Raw genomic sequence first — 9,883 nt, forward strand, 5'->3', positions numbered from 1 at the left:
GTAAATAAATAAATAAAATGAAAATAGAGTTACGATGTACCTAAGGGAAGATGTGTCTTATTGAGATCTACAGAGTGAGATCCAGGAAAGGCGCAAAGCTACACTGAGAAACCCTAAATAAATAAATAAATAAATAAACAAACAAACGAACGAACGAACAAACAAACAAACAAACAAATAAATAAAATGAAAATAGAGTTACGATGTACCTAAGGTTAGATGTGTGCTATTGAGATCATTTTTCCCCGATAAAGAAGCCATGATCCAGCATGGCGGTGGTGGCGCACGCCTTTAATTCCAGCACTCAGGAGGCAGAGGCAGGCGGATCTCGGTGAGTTCTAGGCCAGCCTGGGCTACAGAGTGAGATTCAGGAAAGGAGCAAAGCTACACAGAGAAACCCGGTCTTGAAAAATAAACAAACAAACAAAGAGCCAGGATGTCTGGATAGCAATCTCACTAGAATGATTTGAGAAGGCACTGATTTTATTGCCCAGCCAATCAGGACTAGTGAATGTCTGTCACCCATAGGACTTAGTAGATATTTTTTATAGAAAAACTAGTGTAGGTTTCCTTTCCGTCCTTAACCGTGTTCAATGTAGAGTTGATAATGTCAGGCTTGTCTTCCAAGCTATTTTAAGTCCCCTTTCTTTTCTGAGAGATGGGTCCTTAAAGAAATGATGGCTCCTCCCCATACTATGTGTGTTAGAATCTTCGTATGTTCATCTAAGATTTGGGAAAAGTTAATAGTTTATGTAATGCCACAGAACTACTACTAAATTGCAACCTGGGATCTGACTGTCTCCGGGGACCATTCTGTGCTTTCTGTCCCAGAAATCAGGGCAGATATAGGCAAGCCTTAGGCAATTTAGGACTGGAAGCACAGGTTTGAGAGCCAGACACCCTGGGTTTGAATTCTAGCCCTGCACAGGATAGCATCTTGAAATCGTACAACTTCTCTGAGCTCCAGGTCATTCATCTGTAAAATAGAGATGAATACTAACATGAATGACTATATCATGATAGATAAGTTCAGAGCAGAGAGAGAGAGAAAATAGTGGACTGAACATGTCCAGTCAACTGAACTGGGCCATCAGAGGAGAGAGACAGGAAAAGCAAGAGAGGAAGAGAAGAGAGAAGGGGAAGAGAGGGACCAAGAGAGAGCCAAGGGAACTAAGAAGACCAAGAGGGAAAGAGAGAACAAGAGAACTAAGAGAGTGCATGGTTGAGATGGCAGGTTTAATAGGAATCTGAAGCTAGGGGAAGGGAAGCAAAGCCCCTGGGCTGTAGAGGTTTAGGATAGGGGGCAGGGATGAAAAGAGCAGAGAGGAGCCACAGGTATTAACTGAACTCAGAGACTGTCATGTGCTTTGATATGCTAATAGGCACCTGGTTAGTCATTTGTCCCGGGTTTCTTTGGGACCTGACACAAAGCTCTTAAAAGAGTAAATAACACATGTTAATAACAAATGTGTTGTTCTTATCACTATTACATGGAGCAGGATTCACCTGAAGCTGCAAAGGCAATGGAGAATCCATTTAGGTCTGCAGCTTCACTCTCCCAGAGGCCACCACTCACATCATGTTTTGTATTCTTATGTACTCTATGGAAATGATACTTCTGAGACTTACGTAATGCAACCGTTATGAGCATACACCAAATATGCCCATGGACCAAAGAGGACTACCTGATGAAATATTGTGCCACATGCCAAAGCAGAATCTGAAAGTTGGTGATTGTGCCTTTAGCCAGCACTCACCCTAAATCCTTGAAAATATTAAGAGGTGTGGTGGTATGGATGGAGAAACCTCTCTACTGATGTGTGTCTTTAAAGACACACCCCCAGTTGATGGCACTGCTTGGGAGATGTTTATGTGCTACAACTGTTTTGGAAGACAGGCTTTCAAAATTAAAAGCCTTGTGCCACTTGTGATTCTCCCTCTGCTTTGTGCTTGCAGTTCAAGATGTGAGCTAATGACTTCCTATTCCTGCTGCCATGTGTGGTGATATTGTGTTCCCCAATATATGAAGCACCCTAATAAATTTATCTGGGGTCAGAGAACGGAACAGCCACTAGACAGACATAGAGGCCAAAAAATGGTGGCACTCACGCCTTTAATCCTAGCCTTCTGGAGGCAGAGATCCATCCGGATCTCTGTGAATTCAAAGCCACACTGGAATCAGCCAGGCATTGTGACTCACACCTTTAATGCCAGGGAGTGATGGCAGAAAGCAGAAAGGTATATAAGGTGTGAAAACCAGGAACTAGAGCTGGTTAAACTTTTAGGCTTTTGAGCAGCAGTTCAGCTGAGACCCATTCTGGATGAGGACATGCAGGCTTTAAGTTTGAGGAAACAGGATCAAGTGAGGAGTTGGCAAGGTGAGGTAGCTGTGGCTTGTTCTGCTTCTCTGATCTTCCAGCATTCACCCCAATACCTGGCTCTGGGTTTGTTTTTATTAATAAGAACTGTTCAGATTCGTGCTACAGCCATGCCTGTAACTTGCTGCCATGCCTCCACCCCTCTATCATGGACTTCTAGTCATCTGGAACTACGCGCCAAATATACTCTCTCTTCCTTAAATTGCCTTTGGTCATGGTGTTTTAACAGAGCCACAGAACAGTAATACCATAGGCAAGTGAAAACATTTTTCTAAAATGGTGCTGTTGATGTCCTGTTGTGTTTTCTCTCTCAAAGGAAAAAGCATTTTCCAGGGGTCCATTCAGAGGACCTTTAATCTCAGGAGTTTGAGTCTTGTAGCAAGACAGAAGGCTAAAGAGAGGGCTTCTGGGAGAACAACCTGCATCTTCAATAACTATGGAAGAAACATGACTTTCCCCTCCAAAGGTCAATTGAATCCATGGGAAGTGAATGTCAAAGGGAGTGCATTTAAAATTATGAATTGCCCACAGAGGCTGAATGATTAATCAGATAAACCCTAGAGGACCCAGGTTGTTTCCACACCAGCCGATGGAAGCAGGGACATCACCCATAAAGAGTCACCCTCTCAGGACAGCAGTAGAAGAATTGCCAAGATATGCCCTTTGAGGGAAAGAAGAAGTCTTTGTTACCAAAGTTGTTTGGGTTAGAGCTTGGGCTTTGTGATTAAAGTAACCAAACACCTTCAATTTGTTGAAAAGGACCAGAAAAGCTTTAGAAGTAGGCCAAGGATTTCATTTAGGTCAGGGAAAGAAATGAGCCTCAGAGGTTCAGTGAGACAGCTCAGCAGTAAAATCACCCAGAAGTAGGAGTAGAGAATGGGCTCCACAAGGTTGTCCTCTAACCTCCACACATGTACTGTGGCATGCATGCACACATACAACAATAATATATTTTTTTAATTTAAGGAAAGAAAAACACATAGACTATATTTCAAGGTAATTGATAATATTTTATATGAGCTAATGTAATATACTGCTCTAAGTGTGTGTGTGTGTATGTGTGTGTGTGTGTGTGTGTGTGTGTGTGTGTGTGTGTGTGTGTGTTTTGCAATGCTTTTAAGAATGCAAATTGGAATACAGTGTGCCTGGAACCAGGTAGAGATGTACCAGGCAAACAAAAGACCAGAGACCAGAAAACAAAGGACCGGTGTCTTATTGGTCCAATCTACAAAGAAAATGTTGATTAAATGTGTCTATAGAAGGAGATATCTAGAAACTGTTGATCCCACAAACCTAGTTAACAAAAGGACAGGCAGCACAGGTGGTTCCTGTTGGTTGTGCTGTGCCATATTATTGATTAAGTGGCGCTGTTTATTGTGTGAGAAAAGCCATGAGGCACAACAAAACTCATGGTAAGAGTTTATTAGGGGAAGGGGAACAGAGAGGATGTGCTTAGGCCTATTGAAGATTGTGCAGGGAGAGAGAAGGGAGGGAGTCTGTGACCCACTTTTTATGGATTCCCCCGCACATGCGCATATGGGTTTACATAGCTATGCCACGCATGCCTATAGATTACACGATCACAATGTGTGCAAATTACGTGACCATGTAGCAGATGGATTATGTAGGATCTGAGGCCCTGGAATGACTTAAGCATCTTACCAGGAAATTCGCAGTCATGTAGCTGGGGGAGTGGAAAGGAATTCCGACAGTTCCAAGTGGCAAGTCAAAAAGGAAGATGTTCCACTGGACTATCCAAGCTCCAAATGTAGTTTTGTCCCCAGCATTTATTTCTATGGCCTCATAATAAAATCACAGCTTATGTAATTGGGTCTTTTGGATGCATTAATCATGATACAGAATTTTACTGTATCATCACACATGTTAAATATTTGTTGAGCAAGCTATGCTCCACTACAGGACAGATGGTTTTTGCAAAGGCAAGCATAAGGAAAATGACCTTCAGATACTCAGGACAGTGTATAGAGATCGGACTTTGCAAAACTCCTTAGCTTGGCCACCACAAACCATGAAGAGTTTATGTTAGTTCGTTTATATTGCAATAACAAAATACAGCTTCCAAAATGATGATTTTTTTTAAATATGTGGTGCAGCTGCCAACAAAGAAAATGTTTAAATGGTCTGACCAATGGAGAGATTTTTAATTAGTTAAGAAACAAAAAGAGTGATCCTCAAAGTTCTTTAGGCTGAGAAATCCAAAATCTAGATGTTGATATGTTTGTCCATTGGTGAGGATTCACTGTCAACTTGAGAGATGGCATTTTGAATACCGCATCCTTTATAGTGGTGGAATGGTGTATCCTTACATGACAGAAGATGAAAGGGCAAAACCCAGTGCTGCATAAAACCTCTTTTAGAAAGCCTTAATCACAGTCATGAGGGAAGACCATATTCACCTTCTGAAAGTTCTGCCTCTTAGGACTATCATGTGGATGGTGCCTGAAATTGGTGGAGCTACATTCAAACCATGATAGTGTTCTCCTCTTCCAATTTCTCTTTCTTCACTATAGAGATGGAAAAGGGAGACAACAGTAACAAAACAAACAAATAAAATTAAAAAAAAAAAAAAAAAAAACAAGACATTTCCCCAGACCCCTTTGTACAAACAGAATCTTGAGACTCAGTTCTGCTTGAAGAGGTAAATGTAGTTCCAGACTGAGCCTTACATGAATGCTCCACAAAAGATGACAATCTGGGAATTTATTCTTTTCCTCCCAAAATACTGACATGATGTAGAAAATGAAATAAACATGCTCAATAAGGCAGAATACAAAAGAAGACTAGATCTTCATGATCATGATGAGTTAAGCTACCAGTCCAGGTATGCCTATCTTGAGAGATCTCTTTTTTTTTTATTTTAATTATTCATTTTAAAGCATGAGGACCTGAGTTTGGATCCTCTGCACCCATTTGCATTCCAGGCATGGTTCTGTGTGTCTGTAACCTCAGCACTAGGAAGTGGAGACGGTTAGATCCTAGGGGAGTCACTCACCAGCCAGTCTAGCAAAATCAGCAATGTCTAGGTTCAGTGAGAGACCTTATCTTAAGATAAGATGGAGAGAGATAGAGCAAGACACCTGACATTGGTCTCTGGTCTCTATGTGAATATGCATGGGCCAGTGCACCTGCAAAAGCAATCTATTGTAGATCCAAGGAGGAGCCGATATGTGGCTTGAGTTGTGAATGTAACATTGAAAATGATCCTTAAATATTTGGTCCTTTCCTCACAAGTGAAAAGGAAAACACAAATAAACAAATCAAACAAACAAGCAAAAAAAGGAAGTATGCCACATCTTGTGGGAGCTGTGACTCTGAACCCAGCCTAGGAAATATAAACCAAGCTTGTTGTTTGCTTTTTTCCTTTTAGAAGTTATTAACTCTCTCTCTAGTTCCTATTCCCTGGTGCTTCTTGGAACAGGGGAAAAAGAGCTGCCAAGTTCCTGAAGATTTAGCCAAGAATGAAATAGCAAGGGAAGATGATGTTTTAAGCTAAAACAAATCCAGTAGAAAATGTCTTCTGCACACATTCCCCCAGTCCCCACTCACAGTACCTGATACAAACCCATCCGTCATTCCACAAGACGAGGGCAATTTCTCCCACTTAGACTCTGCCCGTGAAAATTGCCCTCAGACCCATGTGTTGATAAAAAGAACTCAGGGAGCCCTTGCTATTCATATTGAATCTTGACTTTCCCTCAGCCTTCTCCCCTCACTACAGGCCTTGATAGATGACGCTCTTGAGTCTATGTTTGTGAGAATGGGACACACCAGCTCCTCCACTTCCAGCCTCCTGCTGACTTATTACCTGCCACTGTCTTCCATCAATTTTACTTTCTAGCCTTTCAAACTGTGTAGAATCCATTGCGCACACCAGATTGTCTTGAGGCACTGTATATTTTCTTATGCATGCTCTTCCCTCTAGCAAGAACAGCCTTCCTTTGTAGTTCTTGATATCAAGAAGGTGTAACAATCACTCAAAACCTAGTGACTTAATCTAACAGCCAGCTTCTTAGCTCATTATTCTTTAGGTCAAACATTGGGGCAGCACTTCAGATGGTTAGTTCTACTCTATGTGACATTCCTAGGATCCTTCATGCTATTGCATTGAGATGGTGTTGGGGAGGCTGGGAGGTGTGAGAGGACCACTTCTGTGGATGGTGCCTCACTATTCTGTTTTGTGACCTTTGCTCCATGCATGAGGTCAGCTTCTCACAGTAGAATTAGTACTAGGGATGGAAGACTTACTACTTCCTAATGGGGTTCCACCAACATGTGTTCCCCCAATACAGGCTGCATAACACTTGAGCCTGGATAGTGTCATTTCATACTAGTTTTATTGGTCATACAATCAACCTTTAGTCTCGTAGCAGGGACAGAAATACATTTTACCCCTCAGTGTAAGCAAAGACCAAGAGTCTACAGCCAATTATAATAAAATTATCTTCCATAACTCATTAGGCATATTATTAAATATGCCCATTATATCTTCCCATTATAACACCTATTTTCTTGTCTATATCCTAATTGTCATTCAGATTCAACTAAGCTAGCACCTTGTTGAAATTCTGCTACTCCAATGTTTATCTCTCATTTCCCTTAAAGTTTATACTTTTGTCTATACACAAGGCTACACAGGATAAAGATTGCTTTTCAGCCAGCTACTTCCAGTCACCAGACATGGTCATATTCATCTGTTTTGGTCAATGATATATAAATAGCAGTAACGTAGAGACTTCTGGGAAATACCTCTAAGTAAAATGTTACATGCTTCTTCGTCCTTGTTGGCTGGAAATGGGATATAACAGCCATATTACACAAAGTAAATGGAGTCCTTCATGGAGTAGTCACCACAATAGGAGAGACATAGTCTGAGTCCCAGATGCCATGGAACACCATGCCTGCCCCAAAATTACGACTGCGTATTCTCATGTGAGAGAATAAGTGCTTCTCTTCATGTCGGGTTCTCTGTCTCACAAAACCAAATGATTTTTTATTTTATAGACCTCCACTAAGTTATTTATTGCTTTAAAAAATAAAACAAGTTGCCTCCACATTCAGTCACTTAACACAATGTGTGTTTTGCTCAGTCTCTGTGCACCAGGAGTTCAGGAGCAGCTTGGTTGGACAGTTCTGCTTCTGTCCTTCTCTTAGTTACGGTCACTGGTGGGAATTGTACCATCACTCTAATGGTTTGCCTGTAGGAGATCAGCCCTGAAGGGCCATTCAGTCATGTGACTGTGTTGTTAGTTTTCTGAAGGACTCTCTATTCTCCACCTGAAACTGGGCTCTTGTGATGTCACGCACTGTCTGTTGGCACTTTTCCCTGCTTTCTCCATCAAAGCAAGCCACCCACCCCAGAGAACAAATTGGAGTGGTATCTTTGGTGGCAAAGCCATCACAGTCACATGTGGTCACTTCTGCAATGTCTTAGTTGGCCCACAGCCTTGTTTAGTGTGGAAGGGGCCTATATAAACAGTTGATGTAATTGTCAAATAAAAGATCCATCTTCTGTGGGCTTTCTCACACCCCCACTTCCCTAATGGACTCCGTGTTGTGCTCACTGACAAGCAGTGGTCCTTACATTCTGGAGACACACTGATGTTCAACATCCTCCGGAATAAATCCTGCTGCTTCTAAAACCATCTATTGTCATTAAACTTGTTGGCTTACCTTTCCTCGGTTTTCACAATTTACCTGAATCAGAGCAATTTAGATAAGGGGAGGGTCGAATGTAAACCTCCTCTTTCTTTCTTTTTATCACTGTATTTTCTCCAGCTTCTGGGCTGAGCAACCATCGTTGAATTTTATGCTTTTGTCAAAATCAGCTGTCAGAAACTGGCCCAGATCTATTAGAAGGCAACATCATTCTCCCTGCCCTGGCATTCACCTTATGGTACAGGGACCAGAGAGGGGCTGGCAAACACACATAAATCCAGAGATCTATAATTCTGTATCCCCTGAAGAAGTGGCCATAAAGTCCTTCACTCCAGATATATGGAGGGAGAGAGACAAAGGGCAGCCGGGGAGAGCTGTAGAGGGACTGTAAAGCAGAAAAAGAGATCTCACTAACTGTCGGTCTCATTATAAGTGAGCCTGGCAGCACCATTATTGATGGCTCAATGCTGACTGGCAGGCAGGCAGAACTGTGTCTCTCGCTCCTCCATGCCCGAAGCCTGTCTCCTCAGCCTGCCATCTTGCAAGCTCACCAGGCCCTGTGAGCGATGCTGATGGCCCCTGGGGAAATGGTGCTGCATTTGGAGTCCGAGCAGGAGAACACGGCCTGGAGGCTTCGAATACTTAAGAACAGAGTGTGCACCTGACAGACATTCTCAATCCCAGCATCCCAGGATCCGCTTACATCTCCCTTTCTCACCACTTGCTGAAGACAGCCAGTTTATACCAGCACAGGGACATTGTGGCTTGCTTTCTCCTTCCCAAAGTCCTCATCCCCTATGTATCTGTGACACTGATTGCATAGGCTGTGTGTTACCTCAGCTTGTGATGACTTAGCAGGTTAAGAGAAAACAGTTTGCATAACAAATAGGATGGTCATCGATACTTCAAAATATCTAGCAGGAATGATTCTAAATAGAGAAATTCACATTACCCTATCCCTCCTGTGCTACAGTAATGGGAACGGGGATTTGCAAAGGCTGATTCAAGTGTAGCTCTGAGTGACAATGGTCCAGTTACTATGGCTGCATAGTAAACCACCCAATATGGCTTAATGCATTCAGCTATTTTGTTCATGGAGCCTGTGGGTGAAGAAGCCAGTCAGGGTACAGTGTGGATGGATCACCTCTATCCCACAATGCCTAGCAGCTCTACTGGAAGACTCCAAGGGTAGGCTAGACTCATGACAAGACTCAGCCACTTACATCGCTTGGCTGGTGTTCACGTTTGTGAGCTCCCGGCTGGGGCTGTGGTTAGCTGTGGCCCTGCCTGTGGCCCAGGCCCCACAGTGTTTGTGTTTCAAAAGTAGGCATTCCAAGTGTATCCACCATGTGATGTAGCCATAAGTTTCTCTGGTCCTACCTGGTCCCTTGCTCCCGTGTTTGTCCTGGTCCTGCCTGGCCCTGGGGTCCTGCAGCCACTTATAAAATAATCACTCAGAGGCTTAATATTAATTGCAAACTATATGGCCTATGGGTCAGGCTTCTTGCTAGCTAGCTCTTATAACTTAACCCACTTCTATTAATCTATATGTTGCCACATAGCTGTGGCATGACCAGTCTGTGGGCATCTTGTTGCACCTTGGGCGGAGGGCTGGTGTCTCCCTCGCCTCTAACCGCTCTTCATCTTGTCTTCAGTTTGATTGTACCGCCTAACCTTATCCTGCCCTGCCATAGGCCCATGCAGCATTATTTATCAACCAATCAGAGCAACATATATTCACAGCATACAGAAAGACATCCCACAGGAATGTGGCTTTTAAAACTGAACTTTAGAAGTCAAGCAGTACCAGTTCCCCCAAATCTATTAAG

Source organism: Onychomys torridus, chromosome 21, assembly GCF_903995425.1.
Source record: "Onychomys torridus chromosome 21, mOncTor1.1, whole genome shotgun sequence".
Lineage (NCBI taxonomy): Eukaryota > Metazoa > Chordata > Mammalia > Rodentia > Cricetidae > Onychomys > Onychomys torridus.